The sequence below is a fragment of the Hippopotamus amphibius genome, chromosome 9, assembly GCF_030028045.1.
Source record: "Hippopotamus amphibius kiboko isolate mHipAmp2 chromosome 9, mHipAmp2.hap2, whole genome shotgun sequence".
NCBI lineage: Eukaryota > Metazoa > Chordata > Mammalia > Artiodactyla > Hippopotamidae > Hippopotamus > Hippopotamus amphibius.
Genome location: NC_080194.1, coordinates 32,238,518 through 32,251,877, shown reverse-complemented (window position 1 = coordinate 32,251,877; position 13,360 = coordinate 32,238,518). Strand labels below are relative to the sequence as shown.

The following is a 13,360-nucleotide window of genomic DNA, read 5'->3' as shown; positions in this document are numbered from 1 at the left end:
AATGCAGGGATGGACTGTAATCCAGACTTATCAAACTCTCGGTTTGTTCCTTAAGTGGAAGAATGTTCCATTTGGTTCAGGTTATTGAGAAAGTACCTACAATGTCCCAGGAATACGAAGTCCAGTGAGATAGGGACTCTGCCATGAGGAGCTTATGTGCTTCAGCCTCCTTTTGACCTGTGCCCTCCTCTCCCTCCTGGGAACCTTGAATGCCAGGGTGGCAGGGGTGCTACTTCTTTGCATATGGCAGTGTTCAGATTCTCAGTGTCCCGGGGCTCGGGCCAGCATCTGGGTCTGAAAGGTCGGCACAGCAGCGCAGGCTGGGAGTTGGCAAAAACATCTGCTTCTCCAGTTGAGTTCTGAGCCTGCTGTGGGGAGGGAGGGGTTATTGGGCCTTTATAATCGTAGGTTTTGATTCCCTCCGTGATTATTGTGTGACCGAAGGAGCAGTCAGAGCAGCATCTCCGGAGTGTGGATGAGAAAGATCCCAGGTAGAAGGGCCGCCAAGATAATGGCTCGGGTGCCCATCCCCCTTCCTCTCCTCCTCCAGCCTGGCCAGCCTCTGCTGCCTCTCTCTGCTCGCCTGCCTGGGTCATCCCTGCCTCCAGCTCTTTGCTTTGTTTCTCCCAGTCTCTAGTGCTTTCCTTTTCTCCTTGGCCTTTCTCCATCCTCACCTTCCAAGGCTGAGATTCAGCCCTGCCTACTTCAGAAAGGTTTCCTAAACTCTCTCAGCCAAAACTCCCCCTCTTCTCTCCATATGCCTCCTGGGTGGAGAGCCAGCAGCCCCCAGTTCAGCATTTACATGTTATATAATGTGTTCTGAGCACCTGTCAGACAGCAGGCAGCAGAGCAGAGACTGGGACTTTGGAGTCTGGCTTGGGTGTGTGTTCTAGCTCTGGTTCTTATGAGCTGTGTGACTTTGGGTAGGTGCTTTGATATCTCTGAGTCTCAGTTTCCTCCTCTGAACTTGAGGATATAGTACCTGCTTCACCAGAAAGTTGTAAGGATCCGGTAAAATAATCCACACAAAGCACTTAGCACACAGTTCCTGACTCATAGTAAATGGCTAACTTGTGGCAGCCTTTGTTATTCTTTGACATGTATTATCTTATTTAATCCACACTCTAGCTTTATAAGGTAGACATCAACCCCCCAAGGTCTCAGGACGTACAGGCAGTGAGGCTGGCATTCAAGCCCAAGTGCTGGCTGGCCATGAGGCACCACTCTTCCTTCTGCTGTCTCTGCTTCCAAAGTTCAAATCCCTAGTCCTCATGCTTTTTGGTATTCTTCACAGTCTTAGCCAGGAAACTCAGCGAGTGTTTATTAAGTGATTTTTCCTGGCTGTTTTGATGGGAACCAGGAAGGGCAGGAAATGGGACCCCTCGAGCATTCCGTCCACTTTCAGATGTCTAGCTGATCCTGCTTGCCCGTGGGTCCCTGCCAGTGTACTGCATACCATTCCAACACCAGGCAGTGCTGAGCAGCAAAGTGCCTCATTGCACCCAGCCAAGGAGGAGGGAAACCAAATCATGCCCTGAGGGCAAATCAGCCAGTTCCTTTTAATTAATATATTTATTTTTAAATCACAGAGAATAAAGCTATGAAAAGAATAAGAAAAGTGAGGGAAATACCTGCCTGGATAATCCCCCACGACTGGGGCAGCCGCTGCCTGAACCCAGCTGCCGGAAAGCAAACAAAAACCACTAGCTGGCAGGGATGCTCTGGGTGGCGTGTGGCATTGTGAACTGTGTGCCCTGTAAGGGTCAGTGGGTAAGGCTCCTCTGGAATGGCTTACTGAACTGCCCCACACCCACGGGTGCAGCCGGGGCCCCGACAAGGCTGCTCTTCTTGACATTACTGTTGTCAGGATGGTTTTCACATCATCTCAGATCATGGTTTCCAGTTTTTCTCCAGCAAACATTGGAAGCCGCCACTTCCTTCTCCAGCTGAGTCTCCTTTGGTACCAGCTGATGTTTGTGTCTGCATAGTCCTCACCCCCACTGGTTATTTAGTTTATGCCTGTGCAGACCTTGGCATTGAGCTCCCAGGGACCTGTGGAAGAAGACGGCTGTGTGTGCTGGTATGTGTGTTCACCCCACAGCTGGAGGCAGGGAGGCAGGGGAGGCGACCAGTGTGTTTTGATTCTTTGTTTTTGCTACCAGGCTGAGGTTTGGGTTTTTGCTTTGGTTTTCCTAAATCTCTTTAAAACACATCTGAAGGAGCTTCTTTCCTGGGAGGGAACTAAGAGGATGCTGTTAGAAGGCCTGGAGGTACAGGAATAGACTCTCTTTGGGTGCTGGCCCACGAGGTGGCAAGAACATGAGACGGAGTAAAGACAATATTGCTCAGCCCATGCTATATGTCAGGCACTGTAGTTGTGCCTGTGGAGTCAGAATCTCTTGAGAAAAGTGACTGAGAAAAAAAAACAACCCCCCACCCCCCCAAAACAGAAACAAAAAACTCCCCATGGGATTCAGACAGTCATGTCCTGTTTAAAACCCACGGATACATACGTCTTGTTAACATCACACTGGAGCTCTCCTAGATTGAAATAACTCATGTCCAGAGAAGAGAACAGCCAGGAAGCTGCCTGTCCTGTCCGCTGGGGGGCCGTCTCTGGGTGGGATGGGGGCCAGTGGTAGATGAGGGGGCTGCGGCACAACCCATCTCCCTTGGGTGGGGAGTGGCAGCAGACGTGCCTGGGCACAGAAGAGGCCTCAGGCTCAGGGATCAGAGTGTGCCGAAGAGGCAGCACGACAGGCGCACCAGGCAGCAGGCACGAGCAGCGTGACCTGTGCTCCCTGAGCCTCAGTCTCCTCACCTGGAAAGTGGGTTGAACGAGCATCTTTCTCCTAGGGCTGGGCTGAAGGTTAGATGAGATTGTTCCAGTGAAAGGGTCACGTAAGGGCTCAGACAAGCTGATTCATCCTCCCTCACCCACCATCTAAAAAGAGTTGTTTCAAGTTGCTGCCCAGATGTTTTCTGGTATCACCGTGAAGCCAGTGGAAATCAACTCTCTCCTTCTTTCTCTCCTTGCCTTTTCCTATTGCTCATGGCACGGGGGACCCATGACTGAGGCTGGGTTCCCAGCCCAGGCCCACAGGACTGGGCCGTTCAATTTTTTTGGTTCCAGCATCTTCCTCTCCCGGGAAGGGCATTTGTCCAAGGGCTGTGGGTGGCTCCTCTCACCTCAGTTTGTGGAGACGCCTGGCTGCCCTTGTTTGCTTTTCCCTGGCAGTCTGGGTCTCACTGAGAGTGTACAGCTGGCTTTTCTTCCTGGGCGGGATTTAGTGATGATAAAGCAGCCAGCTGTTGGCTGCTGCTGAAAGTGGGGACTCTTCGGGTTTCAAGTGATAGGAGCTCAACTTGAATGAGCTTAAGCAAAAATGGGATACCTTGGAAGGTGCTAGGGGAGGTACAGAGACTCAAAGGAAGTGCTGCAGAATCCAGCCCCAGAAAGAGAACACCCAGAAAGGTGACCTCCAGCATCCCTGGACCAGCATCCCCTACCTAGTCCATGGATGCAGCTCCCAGCTGACCCCACACAGCCGCGTACCTGACCCAAGAGGACCAGGCCCTTCCCAAGATTTTTCAGATTGGAACTTGGCCCAGCTTGGAGCATATGCACACCCTTTGTACCTAAGAATGTGGCCAAGGAGGAAACATACTCTGATGAACCTATCTTGATGCCCATGCCTACATTTTTGGCTGGTGAGTGAGGGATGGTGTGGGATCTGTTATTGGAACAAAGGGAGAAGGAAGCCAGTAATTTCAGTCATTAAGCAGAAGGCGACTTTTTTTTTTTTTTTTTTTTTATTTTATTTTTTTGGGGGGTACACCAGGTTCAATCAACTGTTTTTATACACATATCCCCATATTCCCTCCCTTCCTTGACGCCCCCACCTCGATTCCCCCCCACCCTCCCTGCCCCAGTCCTCTAAGGCATCTTCCATCCTCGAGTTGGACTCCCTTTGTTATACAACAACTTCCCACTGACTATTTTACAGTTGGTAGTATATATATGTCTGTACTACTCTCCCGCTTCTTCTCAGTTTCCCCTTCACCCCCCGCCCCCTCCCATACCTCGAGTTCTCCAGTCCATTCTCTGTATCTGCTTCCCTGTTCTTGTCACTGAGTTCATCAGTACCATTTTTAGATTCCGTATATGTGAGTTAGCATGCAATATTTGTCTTTCTCTTTCTGACTTACTTCACTCTGTATGACAGATTGTAGTTCTATCCACCTCATTACATATAGCTCCATCTCGTCCCTTTTTATAGCTGAGTAATATTCCATTGTATATATATGCCACATCTTCTGTATCCATTCATTTGTTGATGGGCATTTAGGTTGCTTCCATGTCCTGGCTATTGTAAAGAGTGCTGCAATAAACATGATGGTACAAGTTTCTTTTGGGATTATGGTTTTCTTTGGGTATATGCCCAGGAGTGGGATTACTGGATCATATGGTAGTTCTATTTGTAGTTTTTTAAGGAACCTCCAAATTGTTTTCCATAGTGGCTGTACCAACTTACAGTCCCACCAACAGTGCAGGAGAGTTCCCTTTTCTCCACACCCTCTCCAACATTTGTTGTTTCCAGACTTTGTGATGATGGCCATTCTGATTGGTGTGAGGTGATACCTCATTGTGGCTTTGACTTGCATTTCTCTGATGATGAGTGATGTTGAGCATCTTTTCATGTGTTTGTTGGCCATCTGTATGTCTTCTTTGGAGAAATGTCTATTTAGGTCTTCTGCCCATTTGTGGATTGGGTTATTTGCTTTTTTGGTATGAAGCTGCATGAGCTGCTTGTATATTTTGGAGGTTAATCCTTTGTCCGTTGTTTCATAGGCAATTATTTTTTCCCATTCTGAAGGTTGCCTTTTAGTCTTGTTTATGGTTTCCTTTGCTGTGCAAAAGCTTTTAAGTTTCATGAGGTCCCATTCGTTTATTCTTGATTTTATTTCCATGATTCTAGGAGGTGGGTCAAAAAGGATGTTGCTTTGATGTATGTCAAAGAGTGTTCTGCCTATGTTTTCCTCTAGGAGTTTGATAGTGTCTGGCCTTATATGTAGGTCTTTAATCCATTTGGAGTTTATTTTTGTGTATGGTGTTAGGAAGTGTTCTAATTTCATTCTTTTACATGTTGCTGTCCAATTTTCCCAGCACCACTTATTGAAGAGGCTGTCTTTTTTCCATTGTATACTCGTGCCTCCTTTGTCAAAGATAAGGTGCCCATATGTGTTTGGGCTTACTTCTGAGTTCTCTATTCTGTTCCATTGATCTTCCTTTCTATTTTTGTGCCAGTACCATACTGTCTTGATCACTATGGCCTTGTAGTATAGTTTGAAGTCAGGAAGCCTGATTCCACCAACTCCATTTTTCCTTCTCAAGATTGCTTTGGCTATTCGGGGTCTTTTGCGTTTCCATACAAATCGTAAGATTTCTTGCTCTAGTTCTGTGAAAAATGCCATTGGCAATCTGATCGGGATTGCATTAAATCTGTAAATTGCTTTGGGTAGTACAGTCATTTTCACGATGTTGATTCTTCCAATCCAGGAACATGGTATATCCCTCCATCTGTTTATGTCATCTTTGATTTCTTTCATCAATGTCTTAAAGTTTTCTGCATACAGATCTTTTGCCTCCTTAGGCAGGTTTATTCCTAGGTATTTTATTCTTTTGGTTGCAATGGTGAATGGGAGAGTTTCCTTAATTTCTCTTTCTGCTCTTCCGTTGTTAGTGTATAGGAATGCAAGAGATTTCTGTGCATTAATTTTGTATCCTGCTACTTTACTAAACTCATCAATGAGTGCTAGCAGTTTTCTGGTAGAGTCTTTAGGGTTTTCTATATATAGTATCATGTCATCTGCAAAGAGTGATAATTTTACTTCTTCTTTTCCAATTTGGATTCCTTTAATTTCTTTTTCTTCTCTGATTGCTGTGGCTAACACTTCCAAAACTATGTTGAATAACAGTGGTGAGAGTGGACACCCTTGTCTTGTTCCTGTTCTTAGAGGGAATTCTTCCAGTTTTTCTCCATTGAGAACAATGTTGGCTTTTGGTTTGTCATATATGGCTTTTATGATGTTGAGGTAATTTCCTTCTATGCCCATTTTCTGGAGAGCTTTTATCATAAATGGATGTTGAACTTTGTCAAAAGCTTTTTCTGCATCTATTGAAATGATCATATGGTTTTTATCCTTCAGTTTGTTGATATGATGTATCACGTTGATTGATTTGCGTATATTGAAGAATCCTTGCATCCCAGGGATAAACCCCACTTGATCGTGGTGTATGATTTTTTTAATGTGCTGTTGCAGTCTGTTAGCTAGTATTTTGTTGAGGATTTTTGCATCTATATTCATCAGTGATATTGGTCTGTAGTTTTCTTTTTTTGTGACATCTTTGCCTGGTTTTGGTATCAGGGTGATGGTAGCCTCATAGAATGAGTTTGGGAGTGCTCCGAGAAGGCGACTTTTTATTGAGTGCTTATTTTGAAGCAAAAATTATTCTAAACTCTTTACTTACAGAACTCATTTAACCTTTACAATCAATCCTATTTTAGACACCAGGAAGCTGAGGCACAGACGATTTAAGCAATTTGCCTAAGGTCACATAACTAGCTAGTAGGAGAGCAGGGACTGAACCCAAGCAGAGGAATCCAGGTGTGCTCCTAACCACCCACTCTGCTGCAAACGATACAGCAGATGCCATCTCCAAGCACCTACTCGGAACTAAACACTGGCCTGTGTCCTTTACAGCATTATCTCATTTTATCTTCAGAACAGCCCTGCGGACTAACATTATCCCCATTTTTAGATAAGAAACAGGCTCACAGAGATTATGTGACTTGCCTGGGCCACCTGACTAATTTAAAGCGACAGAGCCGGGATAGGAACCCAGGTTTGCCTGATTCCAGGGCCTAAGCTCGTGACCACTTTGCTGGGTAGCCTTTGTATTCAGACACTCCTCTTGCTCTCTCAGGTGCTCCCCTGGCAATTGGGATGAAGAGCAGTTCGGGCTCAGCATCTGAGCCGTCGTCCTCTGTCCCGGGGGCTGGGGCGTGGAGGCCTCTGCTTGGCCCACACTGCTGTGGGGCTGGCTTTGTGGTTCTGAGCTGGTGTTTGTGTGTCTCACACTAACTCACGCCGAAGGGTTCTTGAACAAGCCCTAAGTGCATCTAAGCTCTGGATTTCTTCATTCCTCCATTTGACAAATACTGATGGAGTGCCTGGTGGGTGCCAGGCCCTGTTCCAAGTGCTTGGGGTCCCTCAGTGAGTCTCTGACTCTATGGAAGGAGGAAGGTCCCCCAGGTTCCTCTCACGTCCCTCGGGATCCATGAGGCCACTTAAGCTCACAGGAAACCTTTCTTGTACCACCTGTCAGGCCCACAGGGGCGTGGAGACCTCATACTTCTTGGCTTAGGGTTGGCATGACGAAAATCTGAGAGCAGAGATTGTTTCCTCGTTCTGATTGATGACAAAGGGAGACGTGTCAGGGAGCGAGCATGGGCGTGGACGCCGGCCAGCTCCACCGTGAGTCCCAGGCTGCCGTGGTCGGTGCAGACGGAGGCTGAGCGATACCGTGAGTCCCAGGCTGCCGTGGTCGGTGCAGACGGAGGCTGAGCGATACCGTGAGTCCCAGGCTGCCGTGGTCGGTGCAGACGGAGGCTGAGCGATACCGTGAGTCCCAGGCTGCCGTGGTCGGTGCAGACGGAGGCTGAGCGATACCGTGAGTCCCAGGCTGCCGTGGTCAGTGCAGACGGAGGCTGAACGATACCGTGAGTCCCAGGCTGCCGTGGTCGGTGCAGACGGAGGCTGAGCGATACCGTGAGTCCCAGGCTGCCGTGGTCGGTGCAGACCGAGGCTGAGCGATACCGTGAGTCCCAGGCTGCTGTGGTCGGTGCAGACCGAGGCTGAGCGATACCGTGAGTCCCAGGCTGCCGTGGTCGGTGCAGACGGAGGCTGAGCGATACCGTGAGTCCCAGGCTGCCGTGGTCGGTGCAGATCGAGGCTGAGCGATGCCTCAGTTCCGCCGTCTGTGATGCGGCTGCACTACCTGCCTCGCTGGGCTGCTGGGAGGATTATCTGAGAGAGCACATGCTAACCACCTGTCGTAATACCTGCATGTGGGTTGATCCCCCTTTTAACAACCGGCTAGCTTTGTAGGTGTCTCTAAAAAGTAGGGCCTGTGGACAGGGGCAGCTAGAAGGGGTCCTTGGTGAGGAAATCACCAAGCTCCTCATTTTGCAGATGAGGAAACAGAGGTTCCTCAAGGGGAGGGAAGGTACTGGGCCTTAGGACCTTCTGGTTTAGTGGCGTTAAAGGGAGCTTGAAGCGTGTTTGGCTGTTGGTCAGATGGAGGGTACGAGTTAACCCCTGGCGTGACTGGATCACGTGTACCCAGACCTGTGTGGGAATCTAACTGGTGCTTAGCCCTTGTAGACTGGCCCCAAAATGCCCACCTCTATCAACCATGCAGGCAGCCCAAGCAGAACCTCAGAGAGCCCCTGTTTGCTGCTGTTGGTCTCAGCAGCATCCTAGGGTGTGAAGGGCCTTCCATTCCTGACATCTAGGGAGCAGGGGAGGTTCTGATCTCAAACCTGGGTAGACCGCTGGTGGAATTCTGTACCAGGATGTCCAGCTCCCCCACCCACTGCCCCCAGAAGCTTCCCTTGAGAAGCAGAGGGGCAGATGAGTGGAGGCCTCCTGTCTCTCTGACTTCCGGCTCGAGGCCGCAGCACAGAGCCTCTAGCTCAGGCTGATAGAACGTGGCCACGGCAGGCCAGCCTGTTTGTCAGCTGCCACGGGCTGGAGAGGCGTGGCTTAGTAATGATGATGATGACGAGGGTGGTTGTAGCTTCTGCCCAGGTGGCTGCCGTTGGGGGTGCGGGCCCATTGCAGCTGTGCTGGGACACCTCTCACCGTAACGTGGTGGGAGAGATGGTGCGTGCTGGGCCAGCCAGGCCTGGGCTTGAGTCCTGCCATGCCCTGGGCCCTTGACAGGTGCCTCCTGCTCTCCAGGCCTCTACCCCTGTCTGTGAGGAGCCACTGAGACAAAGCATACCTGGTCGCTAGCAGTACTCGTTCCGTGCGTGGCCAGTGCTCAGTAAATCGTAGCTTTTCTTCCATTAATATGAGGATTCTGAACAGTGAGTCCAACTCCCAGGCTCTGAATGCAGCCCTTAGTGTACTAGAGAGAATATCTGTGTGTTTCTGTGGGCAAGTAGGGCTACCACCTTGCTGAGCAAAGTGCACCCACGTCCGTGTCCGTGGAGCAGGGGGGTTGCCTCTCGCTGATCTCAAAGTTTACATGTGTCCTAATTTTTGTCCTTTGGGGGCCATCTCTTAGAAATTTGGGATTGTGAAAGTAAATCCTTAGAATTTTGTAATTCTAGGCTCCATTTTCCAAACAGGTGTAGAAGCATTTTCTGCAGAAGAAATGGGATGTAACCAAATCACTTGGAAGCCAAAACCATAATTCGTTTAGGAAACTCAGCCATGATCAGATGGTCTGCTTTTATGACTTCCTAGTTTATTCAGCATTTTGGACGCTTCTACCTCGGGAAATATGACAAATTTAACATTGGTGAATTATTACCGAGTTTTTACACCAGCTCGGTTTTACTTTCCTCATGTCCTAAGCTTAGAAATTCTGGCATTTTCTATGTTTACCGAAGCAACTAATAAAGCATTCTTTTCCAGATCCGTCTTACTTTCTCTGCAAGCCTTTGTCTAGAGGTGTGATAAGTCTTAGGGTACCCAGATAGTGGCAGACAAAAGCATGTGTTTAAACATCTCATAATTCCTTTCTTCACATGAAAAACTTGGAGTGCAGAGAGACATTCGACATTCTCTGTCCATTTCCTCTTGTTGGGTAAAATGTTACTACTGGGCAAAGTGCACAGCATAGGGGACCTCTTGGTGGGGAGAAGATAGGAGGTAATGTGTACTGTAAGATAATCTATTTGACATTCATTGTTGGGCTCTTGTTTTTAAAGGAACATGGCAACCTGTGCATGGCTTGGGAGGAGCTGACTTCAGTCATCATGATGCCTAAGAGTCAAGTGAGTAAGTCACAGTGGTAGATCTCTTTTCTGCCATTGACTCTCTCTTGGGGGGGGGGGCTGGCTTCAGGCTTTGGAAAGGGTAGGGGTGCTTACATTCTTCTTTCAGGCCCAAGTGAATGTGACCCCCTATGAAGAAACAATGGCTGGTGAAAGCCCTCTGTCTTTGCCCACCACCTCCAAGGCCACCAGCCCTCAGAGAAGGGAGGGTGGCAGGGATTGAGACTGAGATGTGTTTGGGGACATGAAAGACCTGTGTGACTCAGTGGGCTTTGAGTGGATGGAATCTCTGTCCCTCTTCCCCTAAGTAAGACCAGCAGCTCAGCTCTCCTGACTCTACTCCCTGCTCTGATGCTGTTTCCATCTCCTGCTAGCCCAGGTCTGTGCCAAGACAGGAATCTGGTTGGGTAGCTTCTGTAAGGAGTGACTTCCGAGGATGGTAGACCATTTGTCCAAGAGTTGAGGATGTGATCACAGCATCTTCCTCTGCTTGGGTTCCATTGTAAGGAGAGCCAGCCTGTTTGCATCTTTCTGTAGATTCAGCAGGTGCGTGGAGGCGTAGGGTCTGGAAGGCTCGGTATAGGTGAAAACTCAGTGACTTATTTGGCATCATCACCCTCATGAACTATGTAAGAGCCTTCCCACTGCTCTCCTGGCTCTACTCTCTGTCTCCCACTCTGTCCTCTTCAGAGCTGCCAGCGACCTTCCTCAGAGACGCGTCTGCCTGTCACTCTCCTGTTTGCCTTCAAGGGCCCCTCCAGTGACTTTCCAGACTATTTATCCAAAAGTTGGAAATTTCCTCTCCTTTCCTCCCCAGCTCCAGTCCCACAACTCTTGGAACAGATCTCCACATCTGGGACATGTGTTCCCTCTGAGAAACTTCCCTCATGCTCCCAGTAAGGTTGGGGCCTCCTCCTCCTCTCTACTCCCCTAGCAGTTTGTTCAGACCTCAGGTGTGTCACTGGCTGAGCTGAGTTTTGTCCACTCATCTGTCTCCCCCACAAGCTGTGGAAGCCTTGAAAGCAAGGACCCATCCTCCAACCTTCCCATCTGTGCTGGTCAGTGCCAGGGCTTGGGCATTTGGCAGGGGGGCAACAGTGTTTGTTGACTCGAGTTCAGGCCCTGGGGTTTCTTCAGGGCTTTATGGCTCACGAAACCCTATCTTCTGTCTCGTGGGGGCCTTGTACCTTGGGGGTCAGGTCATCCTCATTTATTTTACAGACATGGAGGCTGAGGTCTTGGCTGTCAGACTATAGGCTATTAAGTTCCACGACCCAAATCTCCTGTGAACCCGGCTACTCTGGTTTCCATAACAGAATTTTATAATTAGAGAGAACCCAAGAGGTTACTTAGAGCAAACTCCACATTACCTGATAGGAAAACTGAGGCCTGGCCTGAGGATGCTTTCTCAAGGTTACATAATCCACTGCTGTCCAATGGAGATTTGGAAGGCAGGCCTTAGACTTCCAGTCTAGCTTTCTTTCCACACCCCCTCCCTTCTCTGCCTCCCTTCTGTATATAGCCATCAGAGAACGTTTGGGTACCATCAATCTGCATTTGCGGGAGGGTGAGGAACTTACAGAATGCCCTGAGTCAGAGGGAAGGTAGATGTGAATAAAACTGGCCCTGCCTCCAGGAGCCTCCCTGGGGGTGGGAGACAGGGGGGTGGGGGGGTGGGGCGCTGGAGCAGGGTACAGGCGTGGCTGGGGATGCAGGGGCTGGCCCGGTGGGCACTGGGGATCCCCAGGGGGGTGAGGAGTCCGTGCTGAGATCCTGAGCAGCAGCATGTGGAGGGTTGGCTGGACCAAGGGGAAAGCTGCTTCAGTCGTTCTGCTTCTTAGTGTCTGGGTAGAGAGGTCCTGATCAGCCAGCCTGCTGTGGCCTGAGAATCCCTGGAGAAGCACAGAAAGTAGAGCGCGTGCACAGAGGAAGGCTGAACGGTGGACAGAGAATTCCATCCTTGTCTGCAATGCATCTGGGGAGGGAAGTGTGTGCATTTCTGGCCGGCTCACTCCTATTGTGCTCAAATGAATTTTTGTTTTGTTTCTTATTGACCACGCTTCCAGTTGGTCTTTTCCCCCATCTCCATCTCAGGGCTCTCCTGAAACATTCATTTGGTCTAGACGTGATACGGGGCCAGATTGGTCCTGCTCTTTCCTATTTCACCCTGCCCCTTCTTGCAACTTCCTGGGCATGCAGGCTGGGAGCCTGGGACTGGCTACAGGCTCCATCTCCCCTGGCAGCTTGAAACATATGCTTTGCCCAAATTACAGAGGATGTGATGTGTGCCAAATGGGTACCTTGGTTTGTTTTCCAAAACATGACTAGGTTATAAACTTTTTCAGGGAAAGTGTGCAGTGTCGCATCATTGTTGTTTACACCTTAGGTTTACATTACACGCTACATTTCATCAAGATCAGTGCATCTTCATAATAAGGCAAGCAGATTTACTCCCATTTCACAGATGAGGAATTTGACCTAGACAGGCTATGACCTGCCCAGGGTTAATGTAGCTGTCTACAGGCTGAGCTGGGCCACAGCCCAGGCCTCCTCTTTATACATTTCCTCATCTTTATACTCTACTAAGCTTCAACTATATGCAAATTTCTGAAGGGCCAAGAACATAAGAGGAACTCAATAAATATTTGTTGAGTGAGTGAGCTTTGAGTATTTTTTTTTTCCTTTTTTTGGGAGCGAGGGGGGCGGGGGGGGGGGTGGTTGACTCTTAACCATAAATGGATCCTCTTTGGCAGCAAAGGGAACCCTACCCTGTGAAGTAGTTGAATTTCTTGCCACGATAAGGACCTGGTGAGTTCTCTCCTCACCCAGCCTCACCTCCGGGAACTGGGTCACGCACACTGAATAATTAACTCCTTGAGTCTTTCACTCAGAGCTCCCTCCTCTTGATACTGAGATGATCTGATCAACTTTGATCTTGAAAGGTCCCCGGCAGGGGCAGATCCTATTGTTTGTTGCCATAAACCTTCAGGTGTCCCATCTAATTGCTCACGGGACTACTCTTGGCTTAATCAGGTCAGACTTCCAGCAGCTTAATTCGATTTCCTCCTGCCACTCTTCCCCATCAACCTCCCCTAGACAGAAGGAGAGAGATCTTTGTGGGTTATCTTAGGTATTTAGGGTTCTGTAGGGCCAGGAAGGCCCACCTCTCCTTTCTCACTCCCCCTCTGAACTCCGTAAGATTCTGTGGCATGGGCTGGAGGAAGAACAGCAGACCATGGGAAGGAATGCATGGGGTGGGGGAGGCCATTATCAAATTATCCACTGGGCCT

The 13,360-nt window shown here is 49.1% G+C and overlaps 1 protein-coding gene across 3 annotated transcripts in view; it reads left to right on the top strand.

The window, feature by feature from the left end:
• Nucleotides 1–13,360, top strand: part of MICAL2 (microtubule associated monooxygenase, calponin and LIM domain containing 2) — a 231,070-nt gene that overhangs the window by 20,548 nt on the left and 197,162 nt on the right. For all 3 annotated transcript variants that reach the window (XM_057695680.1, XM_057695679.1, XM_057695678.1), the window contains exon 2: nucleotides 10,005–10,070. The gene's annotated coding sequence lies outside the window, so the exon portion shown is untranslated. The remainder of the gene's footprint in view (nucleotides 1–10,004; nucleotides 10,071–13,360) is intronic.